General features: G+C 48.3%; 1 protein-coding gene across 6 annotated transcripts in view; it reads right to left on the bottom strand.

Annotated features, from left to right (window-relative positions):
- SOX5 (SRY-box transcription factor 5) overlaps window positions 1-17,978 on the bottom strand; it is a 293,023-nt gene that overhangs the window by 127,357 nt on the left and 147,688 nt on the right. The window lies entirely within an intron of this gene.

Below are 17,978 nucleotides of genomic sequence, written 5' to 3'. Positions count from 1 at the left end.
GCTAAAACACCAGCAGCTCAGCCGTGTTTGTGCCTCCCCTACCATCGCCTTTGTGGCTCCACTGTTAGCAAGCCATTAAGTGAGAAACAGGGAGGAAGGGAGGAGATGGGGAAGGCAGAGCCATTTGTGCCTGTGGAACACACCAAGCTGGCCTCAGGTGAGCAGGGCATGGCATGAAGGCAGGGTAAGAACCAGAAATGGAGAGAGAAGAAAGTGAGGCAGCGAACAAAGCAGCAGGAGCTGGAGCAGAGCACTCCAGGAGAAAAGAGACACAGGGGCAGGAGTGCCACTGGCACTGAGCACAGCCAGGATGGGACACAGACCCTGCAGGGCTCCAGGGCACTGCACAGCCACTGGTGAGGGCCTTGCACTCTGATCTCTTCGGGCAGTGCTCATGGAACCGAGGGGTGCTGCAGAAGGGAAGGTGTGTGTGACAGAGCCCTGGCTCTGCTACAGTGAATGGATCTGCAAAAACTGAAACACAGCAAACGCTAAAAAGGCAAGGAAAATTGTTTTCTTACCTTGAAGAGGACAGAAACAGACCCTCATAAACTTTTGACCATTATTCACTTACATCTTACTGATGGAGCAGATCAGTTTTTCTGCATTAAACTCAGCTGATGTGATTCAGTGCAATGGCACCAACACAAATCTGGCTCTGGGAATAAGAAAGTCTTTTCTGCCTGCTTCCCTGCCTCATTCTCCCAAACACTGCAGGCTGCATTCAATTTCCTCCAGTGAAATGGGAAATTCTATAGAAAAGCAGCAGAAGTGGAGGCAGAAGATAAAGCCCTAGACGGCCTGAATCCCTGATAACTGCACTTCAGCTCCCATTCTGTGCTGGGGCCCAATGGGAGACGCCTGACAATCTGGGTTCTGTTCCTGGTTCTGGCAGTGAGCTGCAGCCTAACAATGTGCAAGCTGCTTCCCCTCTGTCCTCAATTCCCCTGGTCTGAAAAACAGGATGCTTTAAAAGGAAAGACAAAAAAAAAAAAAAAAAAAAAAAAAAAAAAAGAAAAAAAGAGAAAGAAAAATATTCCAAGATCCAGTGATGACGGTGCTACATAAAATCTGGATAATGCTCAAATATCCGTGCAAATAGACTGAAATGCAAGCAAAACGTGGTGATTTAATGCTATTTGGTAGGGCTATAAGTAACTACAAGGGATGAAAAGGCAGAGAAGAATCATACCTGGCAGTTATGAAATAAGGGATGATGCTTCCAGAGCAAAGTTTCCACGCACAGGGAGGAACATTTGAATTTCAAGGCACTGGAGCATTTTGACATCTCTTTCTGCTATTTAATAGGAAGTAACAACTATTTATCACGGTTCCTCTAGGAGGTGTAAAACAAAAATAGCCAAGCATTGTGGGAAATCTACATTGCCAAAGCTTATGAAATAATCTGAGAGAAGACAAATCACAAGTTCAAGAAAGTGTCCTTCATGTAAGTATTTCAGTTTCTTTCTGAAGCAGTAAGAACCTTAGAGATAAGGACCAAACTTCCTACCCTAATCTTTATTTCTAAAAAAAGGGATTGGGCAAATAGGCTCAACATCTTAAGGCCCACTTTTCCCAGGGACTGGATAGAATTAGATCTGAGTAGGTTTATCTCAATCGAACTAGGATAGTTTCTATTAAAAAAAAATAAGAATCCATATTTTAACCAGCAAAGTTTAATCCCTTCTTTTCCTGTGAAAACTCAGATAAGTTTGATTTCGCGCCTCGTGCTGTCTCCATGCTCCAGGTATTATGTCATTGCACATTAGGCTGTGTCAACACACCGTGACTTGGCTGCTGCTAATGCAAAACCCCAGCAAACATGGAGCCAGGAGATAATTCCAGAGCGCCTTCCTCCCCCTGGCTGATGGAACTCGCTGTTCATCCTCCCCTCTCGCTGCCACCCCGCTGAGGGATGGTCCCAACACGGGGGAATCAGCCCTTGGCAGGCAAAGCCGTCTTAGGGCAGGCTGGGGAGAGCAATGCTCCGGGCAGGTGAGCTGCACAGGGGCTCAGGGAGCATCCCTGCCCTGGGAACCGCAGGGACAGCGGGGACAGCCTGCCAAGGGAGCCTCCCCAGGGCCCCCTCGGCTGCAAGGAGGCTGAACCTCCCACCAAAGGCAGGCGGTGGATTATTGGGGGTATTGCACAGGGCCAAGGGCAGGGCCCTGCCGGGAGCTGCAGCCACAGCTCGGGCAGTAAAGAGAAGGAAAGAGAGAGAAGGCAAGAACACAGTAAAGAGGATGAGAGAGCAGGGTTCCCGTTACAATACAATAAATCCTCTGCTCTTGGAACTTGGGGTTATTGCACAGGGCCAAGTGCAGGGCCCTGCCGGGAGCTGCAGCCACAGCTCGGGCAGTAAAGAGAAGGAAAGAGAGTGGGAAAGAGAGAGAAGGCAAGAACACAGTAAAGAGGATGAGAGAGCAAGGAAGAGTAAAGAGGGTAAAGAGAGTAAAAGAGAACAAAGTTCCCATTCCAATACCATAAATCTTCTGTGTTGAATATTCTAATTCTCACAAACCAATCTAGCCCAAGATACAAATCCTACAGCCTATAAGAATCATTACATGACCATCCTATGTTCCATTTTAAACCCCAAAAACTCCTCTCTGTGCCCTTCTGCCAAGCCAGCAGGGTCTGCTCTGCCCCTTGGAGCTGTCTGCAGGCAGAGGGTGTTGTTCCATCCCAAGGGGATTCCCTTCAGCTGGCCATGCCATTGTTTTCCAGGTGTTCAGTAACTGAGGGATCTCAGAGCTGCTTTCATTTCAATCTCACTCACAGTTTCCATATTCTCAGAACCTTTTGCCAGGCAATCATATTTCTATGGCGTTCCTGTTCCATCCTCCCCAGCCATCCCAGCCCTGTGAAATGCAGGAACAGCAGTGACAGGCTGCCCAGGAAGCCTCCCCAAGTCCCCCTTGGGTGGAAGGAAGGCTGAACCTCCCCCCAGAGGGCTCCTCCTGCAGGAGAGGGAGTTGCTGTCTCACAGAAACCCAGGGGTGGGAGGCTCTCAGTGCCCACACTCGACCTGGGAGTGAGGTCTGCATGCTGAACTTGAGAGAGGGCTGCTTTCTGAACAGCCTGCTTTTCAAAACAATCTCTCTTCTCCTGTGTTTCAGTACTAAAACAGTGGCTCGGGTTCCTTAAACATTAAGAAAAATAATACAGAGAAGAAGCCACGTGGAACTTGATGAAATTGTAACATCATGTCAGGCCCATCCTCATCTTGGTCATTTATTTCAGCACAAAGTGTCTCTAGATGCTCAGGTTTGGATTTTGTGCTGTTTTGGACAAGAGGAGGGAATTCCAGGCTCCTTCAATCCACATGTAAACATTTTACCACAGTAAAATCAAGTAAAGCTTCTTGGGTTTGAGTCCATCAGTAATGAAAGACCAAAAGCAGAGAACATATTTCAGGAGAAAGAAGCCTTTTAGGAAATAGCATTATTGAGCATTATTACAGTTCCATCTTCCCCTGTTAATTACTGCATGCTAAAGCAAATGTCAGCCTGGGGGGGCTCAGTGTTCCTAAATTAAACACCCTTCAAACACACTTTCTGACAGCTATCTGCAGATTCCCCACAGATGCTGCCACTGCCAGTGCCACGGAGAGAAGCACTAAAATAGATCCAAAGCTGGTGTCACATCCAGGCTGTGCTGACACCCCTGCCACTGCAGGAGGAGAGCCACACGTGGTGCAGAGGGCAGCTGATGGCACAGTGGATGACATTGTGGAGTCACAGCCACAGAGAGTCACCAGCAGAAGGTTCTGCCCCAGACTGAAAGCACGAGTCCATCTCTGCCCACTCCCTGGATGTGCCTTTTGAGCCCTGGAATGCTGACAGGTATTCCACTTCCCAGGGCAGCCTGTACAGATGCAACACTCTCTGGAGGTTTTGCTTGCCCTGAAAATCATCATGCCTATATTCTTAATTGTTTGGCACAGCTCCCAGGACATCCATTACATCTCCTGTGACTAACACAGCTTTGTAACTGCTCACCCCTGGGGCTTCCAACCAATGGATGTCTGGGCACGGAGAGAAGGGCATGAAAATAATGCATTATAGGTCAGCAGTATTCTCTCAGGACAATGAACCAGCCAAAAACACAGAGCAAGGCTCCTGCCCCTCTTTGGTTTTCCCCTTTCTGCTCTTCCTAACACCTAGAGAGTCAGCCACTAGGATTGCACTGGAGTGTGGAAGTCCCACTTTAAACAAAAAGCTGAAGGAATATTAAATGCACACCAGAGAAGGTGGCATCAGGCTCTGATTTATGTGGGCATTCTGCCTGCTGCACCCCCCACCCTGCCACAACTCCAGAGCTCCCAAACATCCCCAGAACCAAGGCACAAACAGAGGAGCAGCAGAGGCTCCTGCTCAGCTCCAGGTGAGGCTGTGAGAGAGAGAGGAGCAAGGCAGGCAGCAAAGTGTCTGTGGTACCTGTGACCCAGCAGAGCAGGACCAGCTCCAGAGGGTGCAGAGGAAGGGCTCAGCCTCTGCCCAGGGCTCCCAGGGAGGAAGCTCCCCTGAGGATGGTGGCATTGGTGGGGCAGTGACAAGGAACCCTGGCAGGAAAGCAAGCTCTTCTTGCAGGAGCAGTTTGCTCTTTTCAAACCTTTCCGTGGCTGCACCCAGGCTCTGAGGGGAGCACAGCACTGGGAAGGTAGAAAGGAATCAGTTCTTTGGCCAACAGGAGAAAAGGCAAAGGCACCCAGAGCAAAAGAGAGCCAGAGAAGCAGGGAGGGCAGAGGGACAGAGAAATTGTGCAAAGACACATTTCACCTGCAATGCATTTAAAGGCTCTGGCATTTTTGTCACAAAGAAGAGCTCCATCCAAGCCTCAAGAGATCTGCCATGAAGGAAGCCCTTGCCTTGCTGCCTGAAAGAAACACCTGTGATGCACAACAAACAAAGCAAACAATAGGCATGGAGGGGAGGCCATGCTCCAAACAATGGGGATGGGAGAGGCACAGTCTGCTCCAAATGCAGGACCAGAATCCCATAAACGAACAGCTGGGGAAAGCACAGTCCTCTGTGTGTGCACAGATTATGGGATGGCAGCAAACACAATCTATGTATCTGAGCTCTGCTTCCCAGGCAGCAGAAAGCACAGGAACCTCCTAAGATATCTCTGAGTGGAAGAATAAACTTTCCTGAGCCCAGCTCCAGGAAAAAAGATAGCCAGATTTCAGAGGAACACAATGGACAATGTTCCTCCCATGGGATCTCTGCAAGATTCCTGCTAAGAGGACCCTGAGCTCAACCAACCTTCTCAAAGGGTGCAGAAAGCAAACTCGAGATTTACACAAATCCACCCAAGCACACAAAGGGATGTGAACAATTCCCTGAATGGATGTTCTGTTTTAAATAGGAAATGCAAATATTCTTAACAAAGGATACAGAATTCTGTGTCAGTATATTGATTACAATATACTGACAGTCTTTGTTCTGACTGTACCAAAAAGACAGGAATTCTGAACTGTGCACTAAGAAATATGCAAGGGAAGTAGAGTTAAAAAACACCCTGAAACTAAAATTCTTGAAAAATATAATTTGAAGCCTGCCTTTCATTTCAAATAAAGAATAAATACAAGAAATAGAGCATACTCCTAATTCTGGTCACTAGAATATGTCAGCTCTCCAAAACTTTGCTTACCAATACAATGACAAAGAAATTCCTGGATCTATCATCTGCTGAGCTATCCTACCAGGGAAACCTCCTGCTGCCAGGTTCTATGGAAACACAGAAGCAACATTTGCAGGCTGTCTACAGCCATGGAGACATCCAGAGAATCACAGAAGGGGAAAAGAAGAAGTCTGAAAGTTTTATTTCCAGAGTTTTTTCTAATTTGAAGTAACTAAGAGTCCATTTCTGCTTATATTGCATCTTGTTTTACATGCAGTCTGTCTGCACCCCTGGGAACTTCTGTGCTCCCAATGCCTTGCCCCAAATCCAATTTGCCATGACTCAGACCAGAACTGCCAGCATGGCTGGAGAGTTCACAGAGCCCTGCAAAGCTCCCAGCTCCCATCAGCTGCAAGGCAGGAACTGTTCACAACCTGTGACCCCCACCTGGGAAAACATCCTTCCTTCCTCCTGAATTCCTCCAGAGCCAGCCAGTGCTCAGGAGAGCAAAGCAGTCCTGCTGGTAATGGTATCTGCAGTGGGGCATTCCCAATGCCTGCCCCAAATGTGTCTGGGGCAGCTGACAGAGTGGGAGGGGAGGATGGAGCCAGAGAGCTGCCTCCCAGGGGCTGGCTGACTCCTGGACTGCAAATCCAACTCCAGCCTTAAAGAAATTGGAAATCCTGCTCCATTTAGATGTAGATGAGTCTTAGGGGTAATAATAACTTAAAACTTATTACATACAGCAATGAGAATGCCCCTCTTGCTTACTCACAGCAGCTCAGAAATGTTTAAATGGCAGACAAGATTCTACACCGTTTGCATGAGAAGGAAATATATTCTCACCACACAGAGCTTTAAAGGGACAAATGCTGCTCCAGCTTCCATCAAACACTCCCATCAGCCTCAGGGGCTTTTCTGGATTTTTTTTTTTTTTTTTTTTTTTTTGCTAAAGCACAAAGAATGTGGTAATTTCAGAGAAAATAATTAATTAGGGGCACAAACTAAACTGATCCAGTCCCAACCCTCTGAGGGAAAATGGGAGGAACAAATGGAGGGTGCTGGAAAAAAGGAGTCAAGCTCCATTTTCAACACCAGCAGTCCAAATTCAACAAAGGCACTCCATCCCTCATCTGCCTTTCTGAAGAGGACAGCAACAGGAAAAAAGTCTTCTCTATTTTGATAAAGGCCAAAATTGGAAAAAAACCAAACTCAAAACTGGAGGAAGAAAGGAAATGTGACACAGAAAAAGAGGGGACAGGCTCTTGTCCACCACAGGCAGGGAATGGTCTGTCTGTCTGGCCCAGGAGAAGGCAGCACCTCTCCTGTGACTGCAGTGCCAGCTGGCACCTGTCCCACACTGGCACTGCAAACTGGCCTGGAGAACACTGCAGGGGCTGCTGCACCAGCGTGCTGAGCTCCCACAGCCATCAAACCACACTGAGAACAGCTAAAGTAATGCCACACTGCCTGGACAGTCAAGGGACAGAACACCAGGCAATGCCAGAATTCAGGCTGCCAACGTCATTCTAATTTTCCCACTGGTGATTTTGGTTTGCAGTTAGAGCATCATGTAATTCTGGAATACAATTTTTTAATTCCTCATGCATGACCGAGATACTTGAGAATAAAATAAAGATATCTATTTCACTTCATTCTGGCACTTGTAACCTCCAAATGCCTTACTTTGTTACCTCAATAATGTATTTCTTTGCATACAATGTTCACAGCACACCAGAGCATAGAAATATTTCAATCATTTCTGTCAAATCCATTTTAAATTGGTATTTCGTTGAAACTATCCAAGTTCCAACTTCAGTATAATTTGCTGAGCAGTATCACTCTCATCTTTTAAATAAGCCAATTTTGATAAAAAACATTATAACAGTGCTCATGGATGTTTTTTTGTCTGAGCAGTGCCCATGGATGGTGTTTGGTTTGAGCAGTGCCCATGGATGGTGTCTGAGCAGTGCCCATGGATGGTGTTTGAGCAGTGCCCATGGATGGTGTTTGAGCAGTGCCCATGGATGGTGTTTGGTCTGAGCAGTGCCCATGGATGGTGTTTGAGCAGTGCCCATGGATGGTGTTTGGTTTGAGCAGTGCCCATGGATGGTGTTTGGTTTGAGCAGTGCCCATGGATGGGGTTTGGTGTGAGCAGTGCCCATGGATGGGGTTTGGTGTGAGCAGTGCCCATGGATGGTGTTTGGTCTGAGCAGTGCCCATGGATGGGGTTTGGTGTGAGCAGTGCCCATGGATGGTGTTTGAGCAGTGCCCATGGATGGTGTTTGGTCTGAGCAGTGCCCATGGATGGTGTTTGGTCTGAGCAGTGCCCATGGATGGTGTTTGGTTTGAGCAGCGCCCATGGATGGGGTTTGGTGTGAGCAGTGCCCATGGATGGTGTTTGAGCAGTGCCCATGGATGGTGTTTGAGCAGCGCCCATGGATGGTGTTTGGTCTGAGCAGTGCCCATGGATGGTGTTTGGTTTGAGCAGTGCCCATGGATGGTGTTTGGTTTGAGCAGTGCCCATGGATGGGGTTTGGTTTGAGCAGTGCCCATGGATGGTGTTTGGTTTGAGCAGTGCCCATGGGTGGTGTTTGGTTTGAGCAGTGCCCATGGATGGTGTTTGGTCTGAGCAGTGCCCATGGATGGTGTTTGGTTTGAGCAGTGCCCATGGATGGGGTTTGGTTTGAGCAGTGCCCATGGATGGTGTTTGGTTTGAGCAGTGCCCATGGATGGTGTTTGGTGTGAGCAGTGCCCATGGATGGTGTTTGGTTTGAGCAGTGCCCATGGATGGTGTTTGAGCAGTGCCCATGGATGGGGTTTGGTTTGAGCAGTGCCCATGGATGGTGTTTGAGCAGTGCCCATGGATGGTGTTTGAGCAGTGCCCATGGATGGTGTTTGGTTTGAGCAGTGCCCATGGATGGGGTTTGGTGTGAGCAGTGCTCATGGATGGTGTTTGGTGTGAGCAGCGCCCATGGATGGTGTTTGGTGTGAGCAGTGCCCATGGATGGTGTTTGGTTTGAGCAGCGCCCATGGATGGTGTTTGGTTTGAGCAGTGCCCATGGATGGGGTTTGGTGTGAGCAGTGCCCATGGATGGGGTTTGGTGTGAGCAGTGCTCATGGATGGTGTTTGGTGTGAGCAGCGCCCATGGATGGTGTTTGGTTTGAGCAGTGCCCATGGATGGTGTTTGGTTTGAGCAGTGCCCATGGATGGTGTTTGAGCAGTGCCCATGGATGGTGTTTGAGCAGTGCCCATGGATGGTGTTTGAGCAGTGCCCATGGATGGTGTTTGGTCTGAGCAGTGCCCATGGATGGTGTTTGAGCAGTGCCCATGGATGGTGTTTGGTTTGAGCAGTGCCCATGGATGGTGTTTGGTTTGAGCAGTGCTCATGGATGGTGTTTGGTGTGAGCAGCGCCCATGGATGGTGTTTGGTTTGAGCAGTGCCCATGGATGCAGACCAAGACTGTGTTCTGTCCCAATTCCAGTGTGGGATATGACAAACTACTTGAAGTGCCTCCCTGGCCTCCCACTGGAGATTCCCATCCCATCTCCTGTGCCTGCACACCCAACAGGTGAGACCCCATCACACCCAGTGCCCCAGCCCAAACCCTGCACTGTGACACCACCGTGACTACAGCCAGGACAAGAAGATGCACTCTCACACTCCTGCAGGCCAGAATCTCCCATTACAGACATCACTAAAAAATAACATTGACAAACACTGACCCAAAATTTACACCCTCTGTTCATGCTGGGCACCAGTACAAAACACAGCAAACTCCCAAGGAAACATTAAGAACCATGTTCTGAATAAGAGCCATGCAATCCCAAGCACATTCCATAATACTGAAGAGGAAATAAATGAGATCTGAATTCACCTTACATTGTCATTCTCTTTGGGATCTTTCAGGATGTCCTGTGCCACATAAACTAAGTATTCTTGGCCAAAACCCCCCAATTTAGAGAAATCACCAGAATAAGATGCAGAATTTTCAAATTTTGTTTTGTTCTGGGGGCTGAGACCCTACAACAAACTCTGTCCAACCACGCAGCCACCTGAGTCACTGTGCACTGGTGACCCTTGTCAGGATGCTGCTGTTCCCAGAGCCAGGGATGCCACACAGCGATCTGTCTGTTAAATTGAATCCTTGCCTCCAGATAGACAGATAGATATAAAGTTTATTTTGAAATGTCTCCTAGTGCTTCTGAGCCTGACTGATGTGAGATGTTATTTTGAACATGCCAAAGCATCTGAACGGCTCCAGTCCTTTCTTTTCAGCGTGCATTCCTTGATAAGTGGCAAAGCTTCCCACTTATCAGTCACTCAAAGTGACTGTGGCTGTCAGCTGTGTACAAAGCGCAATCAGCTCCCAAGAAGAGACACCAGCATTTTTCTTCTCAGTTTGAAGCAAACACGTTTTGACTGCTAGTCATTCAATTTTAAAGCATCTTCAATTAGGGGCGGATGAAGACATAAAGAAAACACATCCTAAACACCTCTGCCAGCCAGCAGTAAAAAATTTATTGTTATCTCCTGCTTCACCTCGCTGCAGAGCAGCAGTGGCAGCCTTTTTCTGGCTGTACAACAGCAGTGCTCAGGATTACACACACTCCATGGAGAAAAGACCACAGCCACGGAGAGCCTGTGCTTCCCCAGGCACTCATGGTGGCACCCTGTGTCCCTGTGTCCCTGCTGGCCAACACCTGCACAGGTGGGGCTCACAGGGCAGCCCAGGGCACAAACACCCCCAGAACCACAGGGGCTGCTCTGCAGGCAGCCAAATGCCAAATAACACCATGGTAAGGGCATGGACACACAGACAAGGAGGGCACAGGAGGGCTGGCAGAGGAGAAGCTGCTGCAGGAGAGGGTGGGCAGCTGCCTAAGAAAGGTTACTCAGCACCAGGGAGCTGGAAGTGAAAGACAATGGTCAAAGCTGATGATGAGAGATGCAGAAATTGGAGAGGGGATCTGAAAACAGCACAAAAACAAAAGACAGGGCCCTGAAATGCTTGCTGAGCAGAGAGAGACCAAGATGAGGCTGTGGAGCACAGGGCTGCCAGCTGGGATGGGTGGATTTGACCACTGGCCTTCTCCTTACAGTCTAGGATGCTGGATTATTTGGGGTGTTTCAGTGCTCTGGGTTTTACAAAAAAAAAAAAAAAAGTTTCTGGCCTCTCCTTGTGATTGTGTGGGAGAACTGGAAAATGGGAACACTGAAAGCTCAGTAACAGAAAGTAAATTAAGAAAAGATGCTAAAATGGCAAGAAAAAAGTCATGAAGTTCAAAACAGTGTTCTAATTTGAGAACATCTGGACCAGTACCACTGGAGAAAACAAGTGCTATTGCCATCCAGTAGCTCAGCATAGGCAAAAAAAGCTGATTTACCTCACTCAAACATGCCTTGCATTTCCAGTAAATTCAAGGTCACAGAACATTCTGAGTTTGAAGGGACCCACCCTCAAGGGTTCAGTTCTTCAGGGAATGGCCTTTATGGGGATCAAAGCCCCAAGCAGGCACTGACCAACTGAGCTCAGGCACGTTTTCAGCAGGTACTCCTGGTTTGCCCTGGCACAACAACACCAGCCCAAAACCTGGATGGCAGAAGGGTATGGAAACACCTGAGCTCCAGCTACCTGCAGGAACTTGCCAAGGGTTACCTGTGGAGGTAAAACTGGCTGCAGACTGATCCTCTGCCCTGAAAGAAGTACACACAAGGATAACAACCCTGTACATAACTTAACTGTCCAAGGGAAGGAAATGAAGGCCCACAGGTTACTCCAAGTCCAGTCTGCCACAAATGTTATTAGCTGGAGCTGAGAGGACAGAAAGCACTTAGCTCATTCTCACTGAGTTTTCTTTGATTTTTCTTTTTTCTCCCCTTCTTTTCCCTACTTCCCCCCAGCCCCAGGGGTTTGTTTGTTTGGGTTTTTTTTTTTTTTTTTGGGTTGTTGTTCTCTTTGGGTTTGTTTGTTTGTTTTTGGGTTTGTGCATGCATGTGTGTGGTTTTGGATCACTTCTTTCCCAGGGGACTGCTCCTGCCCAAGGGACAGGCGAGTCCCTCTGATAACTGATAGGAGATCAGCTGCAGAGCTCTGTGAGGAGCAATTGTTCTGCCTCTCTGCTGGCAGCTCGGGGCTTTGGGAAGAGGTTGCAGAGTCATGGGAAAGGCTGCAGTGTGACTCCTCCTGGGCTCTCCCTGAGAGCAGCCTGCCCTGTCTGTAAGCTGCAGGAAAACAGCTGCTCCTGACACATGATGGATGTGGACAGAGTGTCCCCACGTCCACCAGCACTCCAGCTCCAGCCTGACTGTGCACTCACTGCCTGTCACATCCACACCGGCAAAAAAACAACAAAAGCCAAAACAAACCACTCCAGGGGACAGAGCCTGCTCTAAAAACCTTCTGGAGAGTGAGGAGGAAGAGACTTTCTCACAGTTTCCTACCAAAGCAAGGCCCCATAAACTCTGCCAGCATGAGCAAGAGCCTTCTCTCCATGTTCAGGGCAGCTGAGCAGGCACCACTCCAGCAGGTCAGGGTCCCTCCAAGGAAACCTCCTGTCCTCACCTCTCTCTGACCTGCAAAGGGGACCCTGCCTGGGGAAAAGCCAATGCTGTGCTGCCCTGCAAGGGCTTGCAAAGCGACTGCAGCAGCACAAAGCCCTGCTCTGCTGCCCCTGACTCCTCAGAAGAGCAGAATTCCCAGGGAAAATGGGAATCCAGGAGCAGCAGGCATCACTGAACCTGTAAGCAGGCCCTGGGCAGCAGCTGCTCCTTTTCCTGCCTCCAGGGAAGGACTCACCACCTCAGCCCTTCAAAACCCCTGCAGAACTCTGGTTGGGAACCAACCCCAAGACCTTGTGGCTGCCCTGAGCAGACAGGGCAAAGATCAGGAGTAAGGGTGTCTGCCCTCCTTGTTAAAAACACAAAGTTCTCCAAGTATTTAGCTCATAGTGGCCTCATTTTTTTTTTTTTTTTTTGAAGCAGCAGACAGAAAATGAAAGGCTTAGCTATGTTAGAAATATAATTTAAGAATGCAAACTTGTTGGGGCAGGGAAAAAAATCCTCACATTTCTTTTTGTACAGTTAATTAATGGGCGTCTTCTCTCAAGAAGAGAGAGGAACTGGTACCTTCTACAAAAAGCCAAAAAGAACACAAATGGGCCTGGATATCATGCAGGGGTAGCAGGATTGCTCACCTGAGGAGCGCAGAGCAAACAGCAAACCTAAACAACAAAAGTTATTGCCATAACTGGTGGGTCAATGATGGTGTCCAAGCACTCTGGAAGCAGGTCTCCTCCACTGTTTTGGAAGACTGGAACCAGCCCAGAACCTCTTGCTGTTTGGAAACTTTTGACAATAACAACTGTGTCATTCCAAAACTTTGCATGTTAAGCTTAAGAAATATTTTGCTGAACTTCTGTGTAACTCAGAAACCAAATCCCTCTTTCCTCCCCAAAAACATAGCTACGTTTTGAAAACAGATCTGGCTGAAAAATGGCCTAGCCATCCTGCAGGAAATTGTAACTTCAGGACTTTTATGACATTCCAAATTGGAACATCTCAAACCTCAGAGGGCAGTGAGAATGGGAATATTCTGGTTGGAGAACTCAGCACCTCTTCCTCTCCCCACAGCAGCGTGGGGAAGGGGACAGAGCCAGCTGGCAGGATGCAGAGCTGGATGCAGACCCCCAGGGAAAGCCCTCTGTGGGGCTGGCAGGAGGTGCAGGGCAGGCAGAGAGCAGGGACAGCCCCAAGGCTGCAGCCCCAAGGCTGACGATGCCACCGAGGCCACAGCGAGGTGCCCACCCAGGAGCTGGCAAAGCCACATCCCCCTGGCAGGGCTGGCTCTGAAAGGGTTAATTCCATTTTACTACATCAGCAGAGGAGCAGGGCCTGCAAAAGCTGCTTTCAGCAAGGAGAGCTGGGGTGAGAGGAAGACAAGTGGCCCAGGAAGGCAGTGACAGACACAAGGACTGGGAACTGGGCTGGGGTTTGTGGCAATGGGGTAAAAACTGTTCTGTGCATGGAGAGAGGGACAGGAGTGACCCCTTGCAGGACCTGCTGTGTGCACCTCCAGCCCTGAACAAAATTACTCCCTCTTTAACCCAACTCTAGTGCTGGAGAGGTGAATTCCCACATTTCAGGCATTTAGCAGGTCCCAGGTGGGGCAGGCCAGAGAACTCAGCTGGGATCCCCTCACTCCCAGGGGTCCAAACCTCCTGACAACAAAAGGGCTCCATCAGAACATCTGCTCCAGCTCTGAAGGAAAATGAAAACCCTCTCCTAAAACACAGATTGCTGTCTGGCAGGAACTGCCCCCGAGTTGCACAAAGCACTTGGTTCTTGGGCTGAGCATGTCAGAAAAGAACACAAATTAGTAACCAATTACTGACAGTGTCAAACCAAGAAAGTCAAACAAAACTGTGGCCTGAATGTCAGAAACACTAAAGCAGCGTTTTTGCTGCCTGCTGCTTTGAGATCTTAGTTTTACATTATTGGCAACCTGAAGTGTTCCAAGATCTTGAGCTGGGCTCTCCAAAAAAAATTTTGACTAAAAATCAGAACAGATTAGAAAACAGCATTTGGCCTCTGTTTTGTTTGCCTTCTAATTTTGGAACTTGTAGTGCTCATGGTTTCAGATTTTGCCTGGAAATCTGAGAGTTGGAAGTTTACATTTGGGAGAAACGAAAGCTGGCATTTTTGTCATCACATGACTCCAAGAGCTGGGGCTTGAGGGAAAAACATAAAACATTGTCAGGTTTTCTACAAAATTGTGAGATTAGCAGTATCAGTTTTATCACAATTTAGGCTGCAAGGTTGACCTATTTTATCAACAGTGCCCTACTGAATATGAATTGCTTTATGAATTTTAACAACCATATTTCCTTTCAAATACAGTTCAATTAAAGTGACATTTGTCAGTGAGCTCCAAAGCAAACCCTCCCTGGGCCAGGCTTTGTCTCTGGGCTGCAGGAGCCCTCCCAGCCCCGTGGCTTGGGGACACCCTGGAGGAGGGGTGACACCCCTGGGTGCCCAGCTCAGCCCATGAGCCCTCCAGGCTCCTGCCCCTCTCTGCCGTGGGAGCTCCAGAGAGGGCACCAGGCAGCAGCTGGCCCACAGAGGAGGAGTGGGCAACCAGGAGAGCTCCCTGGAGGGCAGAAGGAGCTGAAGGCAGGAACCTGCTGAGCTGTGCCAGGTGCCAGCCTGCCCCACAGCTGCAGGGCACTGCCAGCCTCAAATGCAGCCTGGAACCCTGGGGGTGCTGATGCACAAGAGCAGTGGAAATGCAGACTGCAGCTCCATCTGGGGCAGAGCAGCAGGAGCAGGGGTGCAGGGGAGAGCAGCACCAGCACTCAGCAGGCAGGAACCTGAGAGGGAAAACCTCCCCACAAAGGTGGGCAGAGCAGAAGGCTCTGTGCACGGGGGGCTGCGTCCCAGAGGGGCACAGAAACAGGCAGGGTTAGCTAATTATCCAGAGAAACTCAAACCTCTTCACAAATTAGGTCTAGAACATCCTGAAAAGTAGAAATAAAGATTACAAACGTTTGCCAAAACACAAAATCCCATCTAGATCCATTTTAGCATTTTGAGGTCGTACAGATTCTCCAGTCTAATCTAATCTGCAACTTTGCCCCAGTTTAATTAACTCTCCACACAAACTCCTTGTTTTCTGTTTCAGTGACACCACCTCCCAATGAACTCAGCAGAGATGGGCTGGCAGAAGACATGGCACTTAGAGACCCCAGGCCAGGCACATTTTTCCAAGCCCCAGGAACCAAAGGATCTTCCTCCAGCACCCCAGCAGTGCTGGCTGAACTGAGCTGCAGCTCCCCTGAGCATCTGCAGTCCCCCCAGGAGGAGAGGGACTCACAGCCTCTCCCTGGCTTGGACTGTGTGATGGGCTAAGGAGAAAGGGAACTGTTTCCAAGTTAGCACACTGACAGAAAGGACTCATAAATCATGGGGTCAGCCAGGTTATGCTTTTTTCTAACCTTAGGGTATTATGCTTTCAGTACAATATTTCAATGGCTTTTTTCTCTGCAATAATTTATGTGGAATTATGGCGACTCTTACAAGCTTGGAAAAAAATTGGCTCAAGTAAAACGATTCCTTTGTCATAAATAAGTTGAGTTCATAGCTACAGCACAATCATTCAGCTGCACCTAAGTCAAACAGTTATCCACTCTTTGTAGGAATATTTCCCTGTCAGTAAATCTCATGCTATTTCAAAACCTCAGGCCAGGGTGACAGAAGCCTGTTAGATTAATTAGGGCAAGGTCAGAAAAGCTGAACTCACAGCTCCGTTCCTGTCACAGCTTTCTTCCACCTCCCATAACCCACAGGCTGACTGTAAACTCAGTGACCACTGTAAACATGGGCACCTTGGGGGGACTCCACTGCCTTCACTCACGTACCAAGGAGGATTTCTTTCTGAACTCTTTCTTCTCTGACAGTCTAACTGAGGAGAAATGCTTTGCTTTGCATTCACTGTCAATAAGGATTTGTTTTTTATTTCTAAATGGTTTTCCCTTCAGAGTTATGGCTTCAGCCAGGGTTGATGAGCCTCCAGGATCACACAGGCACGGAAGGGCCCAGACTGCCTGTGCAGTATCACCCAAATGTCCCTGCCAACAGATCAGCCCTGTGGGAAGGAGAGAGCAGCACTGTCTCCCTGCCTGCTCCATTCCTGACCTCTCTTTCTGACCATCCGAAAGGAGGGTGCCACAGATCTGAGGGGGTCTGTGTGGAGAGCACCCTGGAGGTGAAGCCCTGACCTCAGCAGGGTCAGTATTTCATCTGCAATCCCCGGAGCCAGACCCCCAAATCATTTCTGAGGATTGCAGCCCCCATCAGATGGGACTTGGCTGACTTTCATTTACTCCTGACTTAGGTCAAACTTGGACCAGGGATCAAGAGATGAAAGGCTCTATATCTCATTATCAATAACCAGGGTTTTCTTCACTACCCTAAAAACAACATACTTCATTCTTATCTACAGGGCATTACAACTTAAAAGGGTTGGGGTCAAATTACATTACTTCAATTTATTTTTATTCACTGCTTATAAAACAACTTCCTCTCTCGCTGCCATAGCTAAATGCGAAAATTACAAATATTTTCCTTGCTATTGTACAGGTTTTACTATTGTTTTGCTTTAAAGTCTCATTAAAAATGCAGCAATAATGAAAAATCCCTCCCACACACAAATTAGGAAGCAGAAAAGAGTACAGAGATCAAGGCCAAGTCAAGCCTTACCAATCTCAAAATTATTTTCAGCAAAGCACATCTTGCATAGAAATTGCCTTATAGCAGAGGGATGGAGCTTCCCAGGAGTTTTTCATACATTCCCAAGTCCAGATACAGACAGAATGTCCTCTGGAATGACAGAGCCAAGAGTTCCCCCAGTATGAAGCCATACAGCTCCTCTGATCTGCCTGGAATTAGGTTTTCTTAAATGGGTTACAATTGGGATGGATAATTTTAGGCAACTCCCTCTGAAATGCTGAGGAAAAGCTTTGGAAGGAGAATCCTGCTGCTACTGAACAAACAGAAGCCAGCCTACAGCAAGCTGCAATGCTCTGCACAAAACTGCAGGATGAAACAGCCAGAGGTTCCACCCTGGCCCCAGGTATCTGTAAGAGGTCAAACCTCCTTTGTTATTCCATGGAAACCTCCACAGGCAAATTGATTTGCATTGTTCCCAACACAGGGGCATGCACATGGAAGAAAATGAAATCGAGTCAATGGCACGAAAAGAAAACTTCTGAATACAGCAGGGCAGGAAGAACGACCTTCTCTGGGTATGCTGGATTAACAACAACTTCTGCTCCTGGGAACAGAGCTGCAGGTACCTGGAACTTACACAGCTGCTCTCCTGAGCCCAACCAACCTCTGGCCAGCTTCCCACTCACACAAAACTTCCCAACACCTCAGGCAGAGGGAAGAAGGTGCACTTGATTGTCAAGCACTGAGGATTATCAATCACCTCAGCAAAGCCTCAGAAACAGAGCTGCAGGACACTGGTTCCAAACAAACTCTTTCTGGCAATGTTTTTGTCACTCCTGAGGAAAGAGGACTGGTCCTGCAAATTCCTGAATTATTTTATATTATGTCCTGCTTGCATGACCAGCCCCTCTAACAGCTTCTTCCTGACCCCACGAGAACCATGTTCATCACACAAGGCCTTCCAGAAACTGACCTTTCTTTTGCTCAATGACAGGTAAAATCCTCTGTACTTCCATCAACAAGATGCCAGCCAACTGCAGAGGATCTTAAAGAAACTGTGGCAACAATGGCTGAGGGAAAGAGTGGGGAAGGGAAAGGAAGAACAACAGGGTGTGGGAGGAGATG

Source organism: Serinus canaria, chromosome 1A (genome assembly GCF_022539315.1).
Source record: "Serinus canaria isolate serCan28SL12 chromosome 1A, serCan2020, whole genome shotgun sequence".
Lineage (NCBI taxonomy): Eukaryota > Metazoa > Chordata > Aves > Passeriformes > Fringillidae > Serinus > Serinus canaria.
The sequence above is the reverse complement of the archived record's forward strand: the minus strand, read 5'-3'. Positions and strand labels throughout refer to the sequence as shown.